The sequence below is a fragment of the Hemiscyllium ocellatum genome, unplaced genomic scaffold (genome assembly GCF_020745735.1).
Source record: "Hemiscyllium ocellatum isolate sHemOce1 unplaced genomic scaffold, sHemOce1.pat.X.cur. scaffold_89_pat_ctg1, whole genome shotgun sequence".
NCBI lineage: Eukaryota > Metazoa > Chordata > Chondrichthyes > Orectolobiformes > Hemiscylliidae > Hemiscyllium > Hemiscyllium ocellatum.
Window position 1 is genome coordinate 2376112 of NW_026869294.1, and position 20905 is coordinate 2397016.

Consider the following 20905-nt stretch of genomic DNA (forward strand, 5'->3'; position numbering starts at 1 on the left):
GTGCCAAATTTTCAAAAAGCATGGTCACCCCGGAGCACTGAACCAAGGTGAAATGTACAAAGAACAACACGCAAAGCGCAGACAATATCGGGTAATTGATCCGTAGTGATCAGTATACCAAGGTAAACAGGAAAACCGATATTCAGTATCTACATTGAACCTGGCTCCACGAGGCATGTAGTTAACTCTCACAAATCACTATTCCCCTTCCGTTTTCCTGTCGCCCCCTCCGTTCTTGTTTTAAACTGATTGAACGTCAGGCAATTGCAGATGACATTGCTGATGCAGAACTGTAGCATACAGAACACAGAACATTACAGCGTAGTACAGGCCTTTCGGCCCTCGATGTTGCGCCACTCTGTCATACTAATCTGAAGTCCATCCCATCTACAGTATTCCATGCACTTCCATATGCCTGTCCAATGACGACTTAAATGCACTTAATCTTAGCGAATCTACTACCATTGCAGGCAAAGCATTCCATACCCTAACTACTCTCTGTGTAAAGAAACTACCTCTGACATCTTTTTTATACCTATCTCCCCTCACTTTAAAGTTGTGTCCCCTCGTGTTTGCCATCCCCATACTTGGAACAAGTAAGTATGCACCCTATCTAATCCTCTGATCATCTTGTATGTCTCCATTAAGTCACCTCTCAATCTTCTTCTCTCTAACGAGAATAGCCTCAAGGCCCTCAGTCTTTCCTCGTAAGACTTTCCTTCCATACCAGGCAACATCCTAGAAAATCTCCTCGGCACCCTTTCCAAAGTTTCAACATCCTACTTATAATGTCTTGACCAGAACTGTTCACAATTCTCCAAATGTGACCGTACCAGAGTTGTGTACAGCTGCAGCATAACCTCCTGATTCCTGAACTTAATCCCTCAATTAATAAAGGTCAAATCACTGCATGCCTTCTTCACAACCCTGTCAATCGGGTGGAAACTTTCAGGGATTTGTGTACACGGACACCACGATCTCTCTGTTCATCTGCAGTCCCAATAATCTTATTATTAGCTCAGTACTTTGCATTCCAATTACTCCGTCCAAAGTGTATCACCCCACACTTGTCCACATTAAACTCCATTTGCCACCTCTCAGCCCAGCTCTGCATCCTATCTATGTCTCTCTGCAACCTACTACATCCTTCGTCACTATCCACAACTCCACCGACCGTAGTGTGGTCCGCAAAATTACTAATACACCCTTCTAAGCCCTCATCCAGGTTATTTATAAAAATGACGATTGGAGTGGACCCAACACCGACCCTTGTGGAATGCCGCTAGTAACTGGACACCAAGATGAACATGTTACATCAACTACAACCCGCTGTTTTCTTTCAGCCAGTCAATTACTGATTCAAACTGCTATGTCTCACACAATCCCATTCCTCCGCATTTTGTATAATAGCCTACTGTGGGGAACCTTAGCGAACACCTTGCTGAAATCCATATAAACCACATCAACTAGTTTACTCTCATCTACTTGTTTGGTCAGTTTGTCTAAAAACTCAATAAGATTCGTTAGGCACGACCTACACTTTACAAAACCGTGCTGACTGTCCCTGATCAGATTGTTATTTTCTAGATGATTATAAATCCTATCTCTTATAACCTTTTCCAACGCTTTACCAACAAATGAAGTAAGACTCACTGGTCTGTAATTACCAGGGTTGTCACTACTACCCTGCTTGAACAAGGAAACCACATTTGCTATCCTCCAGTCCTCAGGCACTATTTCTGTAGACGATGATTTCTAGGTCAATGCCACAGGCTCGGCAATCTCTTCCCTTGCTTCCCAGAGGATCCTAGGATAGATCCCATCCGGCCAAGAGGGCTTGTCTATTTTCACACTCCGCAGTATTTCTAATACCTCTTCCTTGTGAACTTCAATCTCTTCTAGCCTAAATGCAAGTATCTCTGTATCTTCCACGCCAACATTTTCATTTTCTATAATGAACACTGTCGAAAAATATTTATTTAGTGTTTCCCCATGTCTCCTCTGACTCCACACACAACTTCCCATTATTATTCTTGATTGGCCCTAATTTAACTCTCGTCATTCTTTTATTCCTGACATACCTGTGGGAAGCCTTAGGGTTAACCCTGATCCTATCCGCCAACAACTTCTCATGTCTCCTCCTGGCTCTCATGTCTCCTCCTGGCCCTCCTGAGCTCTCTTATTAGGTCATGCAGGGAAACGATTCTGTCTGCTGCACAACATCATTCTGCTTCGAAATACCAGGCAGTATTTCATATTGATTACTGTAAACGTTAACCTTTAACAAGTCATGACAGTGAGAACATTGAATTCTCATCACTAACCTACCAGGGAAGATTTCTGTTAACACCACCCTGGACACTATTAGATTCGTCATTCTATACTCTCATCCTACTGTACATGATCCCCTCTGCTCCATTCCGGTCTGGTTGGTTGGTTTACCATACTGAGGCTATCCAATCATCTTTGCATTTGAGTTTATAATGTATGAGACCTTCTCTCGGAGCTGGCAATGTGCTTGCTCAGTGGTGATAACACTGGCTTTGTAAACTGGAAAAGTGCTTGAAATAGGCCATTCCTGTTCTTCATTGCAACAACTTGAGGAAAACCGTTCGGCAGGACAGGAAGTAACGCGTGAGCAATGATCAAGTTTGGCAACAAAAACGAGGTGAGGCAGTAGAAACTACAGATTGAAGGGGAAACAATAGGCAAGGAACACTGGGACGGGAGGGGCTGAATGCTTCCTTTCTTTGCTGTAACCATACACTGGTGTTGAAATCTGAAATGGGACAATATCAGACAATTCGGTGAAATGTTACTTTCTGCTTGTTTTCTCCCAAGGCCTGTGTCACTCTTGGAGAAATGTGTCTGCGTGCTTCAGTCTATACGAAAAAATGGGATTCAGCTCCCAGACTGGGTGTGAACACATGTTTCCCATCTCAAATTTCAATCCCATTTATTGTGTCTTACGAGATTAAAACGTTCCAGAGAAATTAGCATTGAGATGAACACATGAAACGAAAGAGCTTAAAAGGTTGCAGATCAAGTACTGGGAAATGAGATGAAGGGACCTATTTTGTGTTGTAAGCACTCGATAATTCAATCATTTTTGAGGGGAAACATATCTGCAGTGACATAATTCCAAATACTGTGTTATGAAGAAACAGTGTAACTGCTTCTGCCCTCATCCTTAGTGGTCTAGTGGTTAGTATTCGGCGCTTTAACTGAGTAGCCCGAGTTTCATTACCGTTCAGGAAATCAGGACTTCTTGTTCCTGATGCAGAGAGAGCAGCTTTCCCAATAATCTGTTTTATGCCTTAGCTCAGTTAATACCCCAGCTCTTCAAAGAAGCCAAAAGTGCCTTTCCTCTCTCTGCACAGTCTGACAGATAATCTTTCATTCTCCTCTGATTCCACCTCACAAAGAGTTTCAAAATACTGTAAAAACTGTGTCACAGCTATTTCTTTTCTGTGCTTTTCAAACAAAGGAGCTGAAGCGATTGAGTGCATTGGTTTCTGAAAACTAGACGTGACTATGAGCAATGTTTTGGGATATTCCACAATTGCCTTCTTGACAGCGCTGGGACATGACTGATGTTGTCTCTGGTATGGAAGTGTCAGTGTTTGAGTTGAGTAGACAAAGTTAAAAATTGCACAATATCAGGGCATAGTCCAGCAGGTTTATTTGGAAACATTGGCTTTCAGAGAGCCGCTCCTTCATCAGGTGGGTGTTTTTCTGCAGAAACTTGGTGTGTGTGTCAATATGTGCGATCTTTTGGAAGATCATCAGGACTTTAACCGACTGTTCGTGGTGTCGATGGTACCATGACTTGGAAGTGTTGGTTTTGGACTGGGGTGGCCAAATTTTAAAATCACACAAAGCCATTTTCAATTCCAACAGTTGACAAACACCTGATGAAGAAGCAGTGCATGGAACATTGGTGCTTCCAAATATGTCTGTTTGGTACATTCTGGCGCTGTGTGTTTTTACTCTGATAGTTCTTGGTCATGTTTAACTGATTGAAGACAATGAAAGAATTTTAGTTCGTGGAGATGAAAATTTCAAATATTATCCACCTCAGCGGAACAAAAATGATTAGTTTGGATGTGTGATGAATCTCAACAAAGCGCTTGCGCCAAGTAAAATTCGAACTTTCGACCGCCTGATCCGGAGACAGCTATACATCTGGTTATACCACTGGCCAGATGCACAGCTGAAACTTTACACGCTGCAGAGCTGCGGTGTTAACAAATACATGAGCAATAACTGTGACAGTCACAAGATGAGCAAATAACAAAGATAATCACCATCATTGATTCACTTCAAATTGTCCCCAAAAAGCTACCATTCACAATCTGATCAGCCATTTAATGAGGTCAGTATGATCGAGGAAATTACAACTTACTTTGCTGCGTTTCCACCATAATTAGAGGTAAACTCCAGCCTAATTGCAACATCGCATATTCCCATTAATTTTCAGCTTTAGATTACGTTAATGACCTGTCTGTATTTGCTGAATAACGTGAAATGATTGATAAAGTTCTTTTGATGTAATCCAGTGCAGAGTCGATCAGAAAAGAAAAGTCAAAGACCTGGAACACCATTTCCATTTTTCTCTTTACCAATGCATTTTCCTGAGTTTAATATTTGCAGGACTTGTCTTTTATATCTAAAGAATTAATTATTTTCCCGGGACAGATTCTTCACAAATCAATTAGCATCTGAGTTGTTGAAACCAATTTTACTTAAGATTAAAATAGTTGAATATCCTTACCCCAGCCTAATGTACCAATACTCCCTCCTCTTCCATGTAAGTACTAGCTGCTCCAGGTGAGGTTGGAGCTCCCAACCTGATGTTCTAATGCTCCTTGCTGCACCATATCAATAGAAGCTGCTCCACTTGAAGTTGGAGCACCCCATCTGATGTCCCAATACTCCCTGCTCCATGTCAATAGAAGCGGTCCAGTTGAGGTTGGATCTACCAGTCTGATGTCTCAATGCTCACTGCTGCTCCATGTAATTATAAGTTGGTCGAGCTCCAAGACTGATCTCGCAAAGCTTCCTGCACCATACCAACTGAACCTGCTCAAAGTCTTATGTCCCAGTGCTCCCTGATGCTCCATGTCAATAAAAGCTGCTCCAGGTGTGGTTGGAACTTCCAGACTAATGTTACAATACTCGCTGAGTCCATGTCAACAGACGCTGCTCCAGATGAGGTGGGAGCTCCCATCCTTGGCAGTTCACACACCTCTATACCATCATAGAAATACTGCCCACTGATCATTTCCACCAATGGAGTCATTAGTGGAACATCCACATCATGAGAACCTAATCACCTTTTAATCACCTCCAAATCAATATTTCCAAAATACTTTCTTTCTTAAACCTTATTTAGCATGTGCATATTGCAGTCAATCCGACGAAAGATAATGGTGCTAATTGACATATGTTCAATTAAAATTGCATCCTATTTTTCATGTCGAGTAACTGCTTCTTAGCAAGGACAATGTTTGCAATGAAATCACACTTTTATTGCAGGTGAGGGAATGTGGTTGGTATTATTTAAATTGAACATGTTCACTGTGTAAAATTATCAAATAGATCTCAATTTCAAGACAAAATTGGTAATGTTGTCATCCACCTTGAAATGTGGTGTCTTATTCTTTCAGCCACACTGGAATGAGAACGAACCATCTGTTAATGACATGCGTATAAAGACACATGAAATCATTTTTCATGTATATGCTGCATGAATCTGCGGTTATTTATTCACAGTTTAGGTTGAGTTCCTACAGTTAACATGCTGACTTCTTCAGTTGCTCATAGTTCAATGTGATGCATCCAGTGTGTGCATGACGAGAGGGAGCTTGCTTCCCACATCTTGTGTTTATCTGTGTCTTATGTCCAACATTCATCAAAGGCGAGAGCAAGGAGAAAGAGCGAAACCAACGTGTGAGTCTGTCTGTGCCCATGGACGGCACCCACATCGGCAATTCTCTACTGTGCATTTTCAGCCAGTTCTTGGTGGCCCTACATCAAACCCCTGCCCCTTTTGAAATATCTTTATTATTTTGTGCTGTCTCTCTGTGCTCTTCTCACCAACATGAATCACTTCTACTCAACCTGCTCTAGGTTTCATCTGACAAAACAGTCATTAAGAATTCAAAGTTTGTGAGAAGATTTGTAGCTCGGATGCTCGTTGTAGAAAGTGGACGAAACGTTTGCAACCAAAACTCCCAGCTCGGCGAACAGAACCACAACAAATGACAAACAACACGAATTCGATTGGGACAACACCATTATTATAGAGCAGGCCAAACAGAGAACAGCCAGGGAATTCCGAGAGGCACGACACTCATTCACAAATTCTATCAACAGACACATCGACATAGACCCTATTTCCTGGCCACTGCAGCAGACAGCAACTGACAACCGGAAGCGGAAGATTCAAACCAGTATAAATGCCGGAGGAATCAGCACAGAAACGCTTCACAGGAGGCACCCAAGCACTGAAGATGCCACCTAGAAAGGGGACGAAACGTTTGCAACAAAAACTCCCAGCTCGGCGAACAGAACCACAACAGTCATTAAGAATCCCATTGCATAAACATGCACTTCGCATTTCTCGTTAGTTGGTTTTCCTGGATCTCTTTCAGACGACAAAAGTTCACAGAAGCTTGACTTGGAAAAGAAAATCGCGTTCCTTTTCATTATCCCAATGCAATCTACATTTCAATGCAGTTTAGGCAACTGGCTCAAATTATTCTCTGAGACTTTGTATTAGTTAGATGCATATAAACTGACTAATGGAGTTCGAATTTCAATAAGCTGTGATCATCCAAAAATACCAACATCGAGAACTGCGACGAGAGTGGGACTCGAACCCACGCGTGTAGAACACAATAGATTAGCAGTCCATCGCCTTAACCTCTCGGCCACCTCGTCACGCACACTTGAAGTGCTATGACCTTATGAATATGTGAATTGCGTAAATTATGCAGACCAGCAGATATTTCTTCCTGGTGTTGGTGAAATGATAAATAGCACAGTACAGTTCCAAAAGTATGGTCTGACCTCTGGGTTGTGGGGCAAACGCATTCCCACTGTGTCACTCCGCTCACAGTGATCTGATCAAAAATGAAGAAATGACTATGTAACAAGGTCTGTTGAATTTCGTGAAGATTTGAAGTCAACGGAATGATGAACCCAAGACAGCAGGATGTGTTCTTTCAAGAAAGATAGAGTTGTTGAGGATAGTGGAATCAAGGTTTATGGGTATAAGGCAGGAACAGGATACTGTTTGAGGATAATCAGCCATGATCATAATGAATGGTAGTGATGGCTCGAAGGGCCGACTCCTGCACCTATTGTCTATTAAATTGCCCGTGAGGAATTGTTTACCAGACTGGAGGAGAGTGCATAGTGCTCAATGTCATGATTCGGAACACCTTTCTTCTGCTGAGATATTTTTGATACGCACTTGTGTACAGGACACACAATTTCAAAATCCTAAATAAGGCTAAACTGACAATTGAATTCAACAATGCAGAAACCTTGATCGGTATCATTTTCCTGGGCCATGCAACACCAAGTCACTGAATGATCATAGCAACAGAATAAGCAAGTGTCAGAAGTAATTTGAGTGCAGTGCCAAAGAGAATGCTGAGGGCAGCATTTGACACACGGAGAAGTGCATTTCCCACAACAGGAACACTTTCCAAACAGCGGACTGCGATGGAAGTATTCAGAGTGGGTTTACACTTTTGAATTTGATGCCAGAGACACAATGGAGCTACGCAATGAGTAGCTCATCACTTTCCTCACTCAGGTTCAGAACCACTGGTGAAGATGATCGTACAGTACCCGTTACTATCCATGGAATCAGAGAAACTCGGTTTCCCAAACGTTAAGGTACTACCAGGAATGTGGAGGTAAGCATTAATGTGTTGCTCCTGTGCTGCAGGTGACAGTGCATGGTATCTCTGTGCCAGTATAGTGGGCTGTGCTCTCCCGAAGTTTTAAGTTTGAGCCTCACATGTAGCAGCTTCAATTTGTCGTCGTGTTGAGGCGTACGGATAGAAAGTGATATTGAGCAAAGCCAAGTTTATGGGAAAATAACAGTTTGTTATTATGGATTGAGAAACGACCTTTTCTGGATAATGACTCATTGATCAACAAACATACTCCAAATATTTAAACATGAAGAGACATGTGTGGAGAGAGAGCCGAACGTGATTTTTCAGCAGATGGATAACGTTTCCCATGTGCATTGCGTTAAATTCTGGAAAATAAATGTTGAACTGGTTTCATGTTACCTGGTTTGTTACAAACTGACAAAGGTTATCGCAATAATAATTTTTTAAAAAAAAATCACATAGGAGCGTTTGAATTTTGTATTGAATTGGCTTTTGGTTTGAGCATATTTTATCTTCAATGGCGTGCTGCAGAGAAGTACAGAGGGTTGACAACCCAAAAGGACAGAGTCTTCTTGGTGTATTTCTTAGGTGGAGTTAAGAATGTACGAAATATACATAACATCACGTGAACGTGGTCAAATCTTTAAAGTAGGTGTTGCGTCTCTAAGTGACGATTCAATTCCGACTCATTAGGATATAACTTCTGTCTGCAGTTATTTAAGGACATCAGCTCCATTTACAGAGTACCATCTTGAATAATACGCCACACCATATCAATCCATGAACTTTTTATACTCAATCTTATTCAGTTGTACGTGGTCATGAAGTGTCTTTGTGTCTGAAGTCAACCAAATCAGAAATTGTTACGCAACCACACTGACTTTCTCTCAATGGCCAATTCCTTCCTTGTATGTATGTTTCTTAAAACACTGTGAAATAAGCTTCTACGCTTTATTTCTGAAAAGTCTTTCACGATTTAAATAACTTTATTGAGTGAAAGAAACTCTCATCCAAACTTTTCTTAATCATTCGTTCATGGTTTTGAAGCTCTGACTAATGTTATCGATTCACTTAAAAGAGGGAATTTCCTCGATTTAGTCATTCAAACCTCGCGTTATATGAAATCTCATTTGTTTACTTCAAACTTGCGTGTTTCTGCTCCAGCATTTTCAAATATCGTGAATAAACTCCTTCATTCTTTCTATCATTCGGATGAAACCGTTTGTATCTTTTCTGATATTTCTATGTCTCAGTCAACAATGTCACTTGGCTTTCTAATATCTTCCAATCCAGGAAACGGCGTCTCTGCCCTTTCTCAACACTTTACATGTTTTTGGTGGAGAATGAGGTCAACGATTACACACAATGCTACCACTAAGGGGGACCTGAATATTTTGCAGTTACGCTATGAACTGTTTGCTTTTTAAATATATATATAAACTCCAATAAAGTAAATTATTATCTATCCAGTTCATGAACATCGTCTCCATGGAGACGAAAAATATCTATCACTTCCTTTATTGTTCCATGGAATGTTCGAATGGTTTGTGAGGCCAATATCTCTAACTCCCCGTGCCCTGAGTGAGCCTCAGCTATTTCTAAAGGCGACTGAAATTTAAATACTTCATAGTGAGTCTCCAGTCATTCTAGTGCAGACTGGTTCTGGACAGTAAATGCCATCACCAAAGGCCACCGTGGATCTGAAATTAACAGTTTTCATATAGCAATTGTTGTAGCTATTTTGTATCGTATATCCGTATTCTTGTTCAATTTTTTTCATTATTTCTTGGGTCCATGTATTGAATTCTACTGAATGATTAATTTGTGAATGGAGATATTCCCTTCACCACTCATTCGAAACACCATGGAACATTGAATGATTTTACCAATAGGCTTCCAGAGGACAGCGCTGCCATTACTGGGGTGAGTTAGTGAACATTCCTCACGTATCCTCGAAAGCAAGGATTTCCTTCTCCATTTTAGGGGATCATTACAGCACTGAATCCCATGTGTGCGTTCATTAAAACCAAAACAGCTGCAGCAAGAGTTTAAAACTAAGATTTTGCAATCTGCTTGCAATGGTTGTCCCAAAAATTACATTCCACATTGTGGTATGTTTGTGGATGAAAACACGTTCTGAATCTGGAACAATTACGTTTCAGTTTTGTCAAAAATTGTCATTCGCTATTCTCTCTTTCCCTTTCAGTTTCCCGTTTAATATCCCGTATTCTCTCAGTTTATCTTACATTTTCAACAATTTCAAACAATCTCGCTCCTGATTACCAATCCGAGAGAATGCCATAATTTTGTCAATTTATGTGCAGTGCAGCTGTAGGGCGCGGTGACCAGGTGGAAAGGCATTGTTCACATGAACCAATTAAAAGTAACGGGCTGGTGGAATCTGGCCATTCTATTGCAGTCATATTTAAAACATTTAACGTTATCTTTAGCCAAATCATATTGGCAGAACATAAGGAAACGAAAAGGAAAGGATTTCTGATGTTGAAAATCAAACACAAACAGAATTTGCTGGAAAGTTTCAGGACGTCTGGCAGTAGCATCTGTGGAGAGACGGACCCAATGGATATGAAACGCTAACTGTGATTTATCTGCACAGATGCTGCCTGCATACCTGTGATTTTGCAGCAATTTCTGTTTTGTTTCAGATTGGCAGATTTTGTCGCAGTTCATGAGAACATTGCTCTCGAGAATCAAACAGACAGCATGGACATGCTATTGTGAACTGAGACAGTAATAAAAACAACAGTCGAGATTGTTGTACTGGAAAATCACAGCGGGTCAGGCAACATCCGACAAGCAGGAGAATTTACAATTTAGGTATAAGCCATTCACCAGGAATTAGGCTTTTGAGTCGGGCTGAGGGACAAAGCTGAAGTCAGGTGCCAACTCGCAGGCACCTCCTTCTATTGACCCCGATCACAATCTCTCCACCCATCACCAAACCATCATCGTCCAGACCATCCACAATCTCATCACCTCTGGGGATCTCCCATCCACAACCTCCAACCTCATTCTCCGTGAACCGTGCACGCCCCGATTCTACCTCCTTCCTAAGATTCACAAACCTGACTGCCCCAGTAGACCTATTGTCTCAGCCTGCACCTGTCCCATCCGAATCATCTCTTCCTACCTCGACATACTCCTATCTCCCCAGTCCAGGAAACGCCCACTTACATTCGTGACAACGCTATGCACTTCACCTAATCCACGAATTTCGTTTCCTTGGCCCCCAACGCGTCATCTTCACCATGGACATCCAGTCCCTGTACAAATCTATCTGCCATGGCAGAAGTCTGCATTTCTTAATCTCACACCATCCCAACCAGTACCTTTCCACTGACATCCTCATCCACATGGCTGAACTAGTCCCTACAGTCAACAACTGCACTTTCCAATCTTCCCACTTCCTCCATCGAAACGGGTAGCCATGGACACCTGCATAGTACCTAGCGATGCCTGCCTGTTGGTCAGATACGCGAAACTGTCCATCTTTCGCAGTTACACAGGCACCATCCTCCACCTGTTCCTTTGCTACATTGTTGAATGTGTTGGCGCTATTTGGTGCTTAAACGAGGAAGTTGAATAGCTCACCAACTTTACCAACAACTTCCACCCCGACCTCAAATTTACCCGGATCATCTTGGCAATTCCGTCATTTTCCTGGACTTCTCCATCACCGTCTCTGGCGACTGACTAAATACAGACATATACTACAAGGCCACCGACTCCCACAGGTATCTAGAATACATCTCCTCCAACCCTATCTCGTGTAAAAACGCCATTCCTTATTCCCAATTCCTCCGCCTCTACCACGTCTGTTCCCAGGGATGACCAATTAGAGTTCAGAAAGACACAGTTGGTCTCCTTCTTCCACGATCATAAATTGCCTTCCCACGTGGTTAACAACGCCCTCCAGTGCATCTCCTCCACTTCACACAGCACCACCCTTGAACCCCACATCTCTCAACGCAACAAGGACAGAACATCCTGGTACTCACCTTGCACCCCACCAACCTCTGCATGAAACGCATCATATTCTGCCACTGATGCCAGCTCCAAACAGACACCACCACCACCAGAAATATATTTCGCTACCCAGCCCTGCCAGCATTCCAAAAAGACCATTCCCTCCACGAACCCCTTTCATATCCACACTTCCCCCCCACCAGCCCACAAACCTCTCCTGGCACCTTTCCCTTCCACCAAAGGAGGGGTGAAACCAGCATTCACACCACTCCCCTCATCTCCAACCAATCTCGAAGGGATCATTCCACATCCGTTAGCAATGTCTTCTACTGCATCCGTTGTGCCCAGTGTGGTTTCCTCTACATCAGGGAGACAGCACACTTTCCTGCATATCATTTCAGAGGACATCGCTGGGACACCCGCACCCACCAACGTCACCGTCCCGTGGCTGAACACTTCAATACCCCCTCCTACCCGGTCAAAGACATGCAGGTCCTGGACCTCCTCCACTGCCAAACCGTTACCACCTAACTCTTGGAGTAGGAACGCCATACATTACTGATTGGGACCCTAACAGCACACGGGATAAATGTGAATTCGAGCAGTTTCCTCATTTCCTCTCCCCCAAGTACAAGCCTTCAACTCGCCACCGCCCTCTTGATCCATTCCATCACTGCCACTTCTGACCTATTATCTTCTCCCTCCTATTCATCCATCTATTGCTTTCCTGCTATTTCCCCTCAACCCCACACCACTTCCATTTATCTCTCAGCCCCGATTCACAAGCCTTATTCCTGATGAAGGAGTTAAGCCTGAAACCTGAATTCTCCTGCTCCTTGGATGCTACCTGATCTGCTGTACTTTTCCAGCATCACACTACCAACTCTGATCTCCAGCATCTGCAGTCCTAACTTTATCCTTGAAATTATCAATGAGCTTGAAGTGAAGCTATCCCTCGATTGCAGTGATCACAGTATGACAGAGTTTTCCATTTATTTTGGGTGAGGGCAGGCTGGATCTGAGACGAGCGTTTAACACCTAAACAACGGGAATGGTATCAAAAAACGAAGTTAGGGCGGGCTGAAGTGAAGTTGAAAATTCTGTCAGAAGATGGGTCAGTACAACTGCATCACATCACCCAGATTGTAAAAGACATGCCGAAGGCACAAAGCTCCTTCAGTGCAGGCACAATGACAAGTAAAGTGCAAAGGAGACAATACAACACACTGAGGTACAATGGAATTATTTATGAGAAAGGGTTCAATATATAGGCTATTTTACACACAGACTGTCGTCACATTGGAAAAAGCAATTTCTTGCAGCGTAACGGTGATATTTGCCTGCGACATCACAATTCTGAGAGAGACTGAAATAGTTTTTTTCTGTGGCAACGTGACCTCGTGAAAGCATGATAGGCCCATCAGCCATAATTCAATACTTCAAAGTTCTCCTTTGCGCTGTAAACTTATGTGTTGCTTCTGTAGTCAGATCTCAATCGCTTCACAGTGCATCTTCTTCTGCTTCCCACTTCATGTAAACACTTGAAGCCTGAACAAATTCACAACGTTTCCACTTTCACCCATCTTTTGTAACTCCTGAGCTGACACAGGTACGAGTGACCAATTGGCCTTCTCAAGCGCTCTCACTCTGGTATGATCTAAATGATAAAGTGCACTATGTCTGATCCACTGGACACACTGCAGAATTTCCCCGTGCGTAACAGTGCTGTTTATCCCATCCCTGCGGACTGAGCTGTCTCCATTGGCAGAGTATTCAGACATATCCCTCCACTTGCAGACAGTGTCAGGGGACGGAAGCACGGATGTGCTCTGAAGCTTCCTCTCACTGGCACAGCCAAGTGCATCATCCGCTGAAACTTAGCAACTCTGACAGCGAACTTCCTCAAAATATCATTTATTTGAGACAGAGAGAAAGATGCTGAGCTGCTGGGAAAGGGAGAAATTAGCTGCCGACTGTCTTCCCTCAGTAAAACTCAAATAAGTCCAATTTTATGCAGCCTGTTTTGTGTTCGGAATCCATCTTCACACAGCAATCCTGCAGAAAGGCTTTTGTGTCAGAGGCGTCGGTTTCTTTGCTGCAATCGGGCAGCAGGTAACATCTGAGCCCCAGCTGTCCCAGATGAAGAGCCTCCAAGTGAAACCCTCATTCAGTAAGAGCCATCCCCAGAGCCCTGAACTGCGGGGCTGCATGCAGTGCAAAGAGGAAGGGAGGGTTAATAACGAGCCATTGTTTCTCCCTCAGCCGCTCTGTCCCAGAGACATTGAGATGAAGAGCAACGACGTGGGATGTCAGTCACGTGCCGATAGAAGCTGTTCAGCCTAACGAGTCCACGGAAAATCTCCATTGCTTGCTTCTCTCTGAGGTTATTCATCGTCAGTGGTGCTTGTTCTAATAAAGGGGAACTGTTTCTGTGTCGAAATGTTGTCTCCAATATGCTGATCTACATGTCATTCACGGCTATTCATTTCAGTGGAGGACCCTGCTGTGTGACACAGCGTGGGAATTAACTGCAAGGCTTCATGTGCATGGTACACACCACAACTGATATCTCTCACCTTCACCAGTATATTCTCAGCTCAGGCAAGTGATTTTGCGAATCAGATCATAGCAGACCGACAGAGAACAGGAAACTTTCTTCCACACCTTCATAAGTGTGTTTCCTCAAATGTGTAAATTTGGCGGATGTATTAATACGAGATATTTATTTCAGATGCCATTGAGTAACAGGTCGCAGAAGGCTCATCAATAGTAATGCGAACAACAGAGCACGGTTATAAAGGAACACTGGCAGGGGCAATACACACACTGAAAGCTTGAATTGTCAATGAGCAGAGGTTGCGTTTTATTCATTAATGTCTGGTTTATGAGCCTACCAGGCTCCCGCTGGGCCGCTCTGTTCGCGCTCACCACAGCAGTTTCCCGCAGTCTTAAGCTTTTTGTAGCATGTACCTTCGAGGATGAAGTCAAAAGGGCATCACTGTTATTGTGTGATACACTGTGGCACAGATGTGTTAAGGCTGTGTCAACATAACCTCTCTGTAACTTTCCAAATTCTGTTGATTTAACTGCGATTTCACTCAGAATGACAAAATATGCCACACTGCAGATTCAGGCCATGCAGCCCACCTTCGCTGTGCTGGCTGCACACATTGACGAAATTACTGTGTTTTGATTGTTTGATTGGTAAAAGCAGATTATAATATTTAAGGACATGCAGATTACAGCGGGAGAAAATCAAAACTTGGAGAGTCTCAGGAATTCAGGTTACTCGATACAGGACGTCCAATCAGCAAGGTCTGCATTGGCAGGATCAGCATTATTTCCAGTTAGACAATCCATTTCTCAGAGTAGTAACGGACTAGAAGAAGCTGCTCATGAACTTGCTGGTGTGTGTTTTCAAGCTTTGGAATCTTGATCTGACATTGAGTTAATGAAAGTCACATCTTCTCGGTCAAAAATGAGGCAGTATGCAAAATTCCAGGGCTCATCCGGGATCTGAACCCGAGACCTCTCGCACGGAACTCACCCGCCTAAGTCGATATCACACCCGAAACAAATGAGCCAGAATGGCGCTAGGCGAGGAAACCAAAAATCCGGTGATTATTCTTGTAAGCTAAGGCTACTTCTGCTGTTTCGGAGTGAAAGCAGCACAAAGTTTTAATAGCAGCTCCTTTCCATTCTTAATAGCTTCTCCCAGGAGGCTGTGCGAGCTGCTTCCCCCGAACCGGGTGCTCTCCGTTGATGACTGGACGAACTCAGCTTCCATTGGCAGGCAGTGCAGGTGGAGAGCGGCATGAACGTGCTCTTCAGCTTCCTATTATACATGGGGTTCTGGGGCAGGGGAGGGTGCTGGTAGAAGTGTGAGGTATGGAAATTCTGGAAATGATGTAGAAAAGGGAGATCGCGCATGCACAGCAACTCATATCCTTTTGTGAGCCTTGTCCAAGTAAAGCCATCTGAAGCAGATAGAAATGTGCAGAAAAGCTGGGAAAGAGAGAATCTCTCCCAGTTAACGGGAACTGTGCCTGTCTCCTTCTCGCTGTCACGGGAGGCTTCTGCTGTCCGAATCAGCATGGGATGTTACTGCAGTGTGGCCTCTCGGTCACACACATTCCACTTGATGTGTATATATTTTACCACGTTACCCCCAGCTCAGAGAGCAGATTTCACAGCTCACATCATCCCAGAGTGACAGGGAACAGAAGGAAGCGATTCAGACCATCATCTTAACATCTCCTGGAGTAAAAGTGGATATGGGAGGGCGGCCTGTCTCGACTGATTCCAGCATTTACAATCTTGGCCCGTGTGACACCAAAAGCAGGAATCAGGAACTGTTTATCTTGCTTCAAAAAACAGGTTAGTAAATTTTGAAGAGCATAGATATTTCTTCCTGGTGTTCAGGAAATGATCAAGATCAGAGTACGGTTCCCTGAGTATGGTCTGACTTCTGGGTTATGGGCTCAGGGCATTCCCATTGTGATAGTATGCTCATATGGTCTGGACACACACATATAAATGACTCAGTGAGAAGATTTGCTGAAATGGATTCAATGAAGAACAGAAACTGATGGAATGAGAGCGGGAATGTAACATTGACTTTGAGGAAATTGTTTTTGTGACTTGAGGAAAGTGCTCAGTGCTGTTTCCAGGGTTCAATATCTGCATAAGTCGACTGAATCAGCGTTGGGTGTTATTGTACTGCATCTATTGTCAATGGTGCAAAAGCACGGACCATTTGTATGGAGGGGGCAACTTCAAAATCCTCAATGAGACAAAATGCACAAACGAGGTAAACAACAAAGCAACCCCACAAACCGGAGCAATGTCAAGGGGTATATACCCCCATTCCCGCCCCCGCGCACAAATGTATCGCTCTGTATCAAATTCCTAAGCCTGAGATTCGAACAGTCAATGGTATATGTTAATAGAAAACTGCTCTGATATCACAACTTCAGCATGTATATATGGCAGAAAATAGTAGTTGATCGCTCACTGTGCTACTTCAACACATGAAGAGAAGAAATAAATATAAGAACAACAGCCACTGAAGTGACTGGTATTTGACCCGAAGCTGCTGCAGCCAATCGATTCAGCTGTAATTGAAATTGCTTCCAACTTTCCCGCCGGTCAAAAGATAGCATAGCTTAGTGGCGAGTTTTCATGCGTTGAATTGGACCCAGTATCCTTTCTCAGGTTGAAACTTACTGGGATATAAAAACACGATCAAAGCCACAGGCAGTATTTACAGGAATATAAAGATGTTAGGAATGAGACAGCCAGTTTCACTTCATACAAAATCGATAAAGGCGATGGAAATAAGTTTTACTGGGAGATAAAACTACTAGAATGTAAAGGAGGGGGATTAATGGGATGGTGGGATCGATAAAGAATCAAGCGTGAGAAATCAGGAAAGACTTAGTAGTGTCCAAAGGGAGGTTTTCCAGCTGATGTGAAGTTGGCAAGACTAAATATGATGGAATTCCCTCGTTTAGGTGAATTAAATCTAGAGGTTAGACCTTCAAAGCCAGTGGCGAGCGATAAAGAAGTTTGGAGCAATGATTTTTTTATTCTGAGAGTTATTGAAATCGGTGATGAATTTTCAAAAATAAAAACGTTTTAGGAGCTAATTCCAAAATATTTGAAAAGCGTGAGCAGACACACAGGAGGTGAATTTAAAAGCGATAGGTAGTCTGGGCTGCCTGGCTGGCGAGTCAAAAGGGACATACCCTCGAATTGGTGAACATTAATCGGAAAGAAATTTCATAACATATGCAATTGGAAAATTTTTAAGAGTAGAAAGAACTACTGGTGTTGAAAGGTGCAGCAGCTCATTCTGCCTGAAATATTATTGATTGTAAATGCACTGAGTTGTTTGTTTGAGCTCTATATTGAATGGAATTCGTTTAGCTCAGTCCGTTCCCTAACTGGTTTATGAGAAAAGTGAGACAAACAGCGTGGGACTAATTCTCTCACTGTCTCAGGTATCCATAAAGGGCATTATCTCCCCTACTCACCTGATCTGTAATACTATGGTGCCTCTGGTGAGTAAGATTTCGCTCGTCGATGTAAAACATCATTAGCATTGGCATCTGTTGCCTTGAATATTTGGTCACAATGGCCGAAAAGGGGAGTGAGTCCATTTCGTACTCATTGAATTCCGCATGAAAATATCCTGCGACAAAACTCGACCTCTTATTCCAATAAGAACCTTCTGTTCCTGCCAACAGCAAAACTACCTGTTATGCCTTTACCAGCTGTACTGACAACAATCAAGCTCCACAAAGACATTGATCTAATACGTTCACTTGGTTCAATGAACTTGGAAATGAAATGATATGAATCGTGATAAACAGATATTCCCAGAATGTAATTCAGTGCAGGGTCAGCGATTTGAGAAAGGTCATCAAGCTGAACCTTCACCTCTGTTTCTCTATCCACGCATGGATATTCACCTGGCGAATATTTGAAGCTTTTCAGTTAATAATTGACACATTTCCCAAAGACAGAACATTTCCTCAAACCAGAAACTGGAGTTTTCAAATAAATGATACTTTACTCAATATTGTTTTCAACTGCGTTTCAGTCTGATGCTCCAATATTTCCTGGTCAATGACGGTAGCAGTATCTTCAGATAAGCATTGAACTTACAACCTTGGCATTTTACACATCTTAAAGTACCAAGCACTGACAAATTACGCTTCTAAAACCGCAAAGCGAAGAGGTCACATGATTTGCTCCTACTTTGGCAACTTTAACTCAACTGCTTTACTTTTGGTGTGATGATTAAAATCCCGAGCACATGAAAACAGGCCCTTCGGCCCAACAAGTCCGAAGAATAACCCACTCAGAAACATTTCACCCTGACTAATTTGGACTGTGGGAGGAAACCCACACAGACAGGGGGAGAATGTACAAATTCCATACTGCTACCCAGGGTTAGAATCGAACGCGGACACAGATGCTGTGAAGCAGCAGTGCTAACTACTGAGCCATCATGATACCCCTAAACCATGTGCTTCTGAAATTAAAGCTGACAAGACGAGGTGAAACTGACATGGACCAGTGATTATTGACGCATCAGGTTCAGGAAAGGGACACAAAAAATATGCAGAATGGAATTCATGGGGTTCTGTTGGTTCTGATGTTTACAGTCAATGTTGCATTGCCGCTGTCGCAGGGTTTTTCTTTCGCTGGGCTTCTCATCGGCACAGAATTCAAATCAATGAAAGTTCACCAACCTCCTTCTGAAAGTTTATACAGGTAACACAAAACGTATTGCATTCACCAATAATCTTCACCATTCCGTCATCCAAGAACATGTTGCATGGTTTCCATGAGTATTGACGATGCAAGAATGTTATGCAAGAATAAACTCAATTACACTTTAAATTGTAAAGTAGGTAGAATGCAAAGAAAGACTCAGCATGTCAGAAATTCATGTGACCAGAATTGCAGCCAGCAGAGGGGAAATCTGTCCCTGAAGCCCAATATCCACACGTTTGCTTACTCCATGTTTTCAGTTGGAAACCTGGGTGAAGGAGTATGCAAGGTGGGCATAGTGGTTAGCACTGCTGCCTGACAGCGCCTGAGACCCGGGTTCGATTCCCGACTCAGGCGACTGACTGTGTGGAGTTTGCACGTTCTCCCCGTGTCTGTGTGGGTTTCCTCCCACAGTCCAAAGATGTGCGGGCCAGGTGAATTGGCCATGCTAAATTGCCCCTAGTGTTAGGAAAGGGGTAAATGTTGGGGTTGGGGTAGGGGTGGGTTGCGCTTCGGTGGGTCAGTGTGGACTTGTTGGGCCGAAGGGCCTGTTTCCACACTGTAAGTAATCTAATCTGACAGAGCGCCTGAGAGGATCCGCTCTAAAGCAGCAACAGAAGTTGTATATTCCGGCTGTGGGAGTGGTGGTGTAAAAGGGGGGAATTTGTTATTCTGTGGTATAGATTCACATTGCCCTCATTATGTTATTGCTGAAAACACTGTAAGAAACAGCACAGAAAGAGAGGAACAGGAGGAGACTATTCCAAACACCTGTCCTACCCGCCATTTGATATCATCATGGCTGACCTAACAGGTCTTTCTCCAGCTCATCTTCAACAAGCTGTCGCACAACGGGATAAAGACATTTAAGCAATCGAAAAACTCTGTGCAACTTTAGAAGGGAAATGTGTTTAGAGACAGTGGGTATCTGCACGAAATTTGCAGATTTTGCGGGCGAGCGTCTGATTCTGGTCTGATCATGTTTCAAACGATATTATTCCATCAAAACTTAGAACCAAGAGGTAAGGAATTTCTTTTGGTCAGTAGCAGGAGCGAGAACCCCAGACGACAAGAATTGGCGATGAATCAGCAGAACATCAATGATTCAGCTGAAAACTGAACTAAATTCCAGTTCTGGTGCGGTTCAAACCCACAAACATTTAATAGCAATGTTACCAAATTTGTAGAAATCTAGCACGCTTTTCATTGCGCCACAGAGCTACGCTCGCCTTAATTTTACTGCACCCAAAGTTGTGGTTGTCGTGGATATGCGGAGAGTTTTTCAAGAAGTAGATCTTTTATATGCAAACAAAAACCGTGACACTCAGAAAGCAAATACTTGAATGTCTCCAAACCTCAGTGTGCGTGGCATTTTACATCTTTTCTTTAATCATGTTTTGTTAGCTGATCAGAATGTCCAACTATGTTAGTCAGAATGACCTTACTCCAGCTATACAATAAACTAATGTCGTTAGTTCCCATTATCGTTGTACTTCTGCCAATAAGGTGTTTCCTTATTCTAGTTAATATTATTCTACTGCCACCTGTGCTACAATGATCTTCCAACCCAGACTAACCTGTCACGATTAGATATTCAGATACCCAATCTATCACAATTTTTTTCCTGTCCCAAGCTGAATCTACTTACTACTGATTTAGTATTTAATGTCATATCCTGTTACAAGCGTCTCAGGCAGGCTGACTCTACTATTAATTAATTA

The 20905-nt window shown here is 42.9% G+C and overlaps 1 non-coding gene across 1 annotated transcript; it reads right to left on the minus strand.

Annotated features, from left to right (window-relative positions):
• Positions 1 to 6863: 6863 nt before the first annotated feature.
• On the minus strand, positions 6864 to 6945 carry trnas-gcu (transfer RNA serine (anticodon GCU)). The gene has a single exon. It is a non-coding gene; the product is annotated as a tRNA-Ser (tRNA).
• Between the last annotated feature and the right edge of the window lie 13960 nt (positions 6946 to 20905).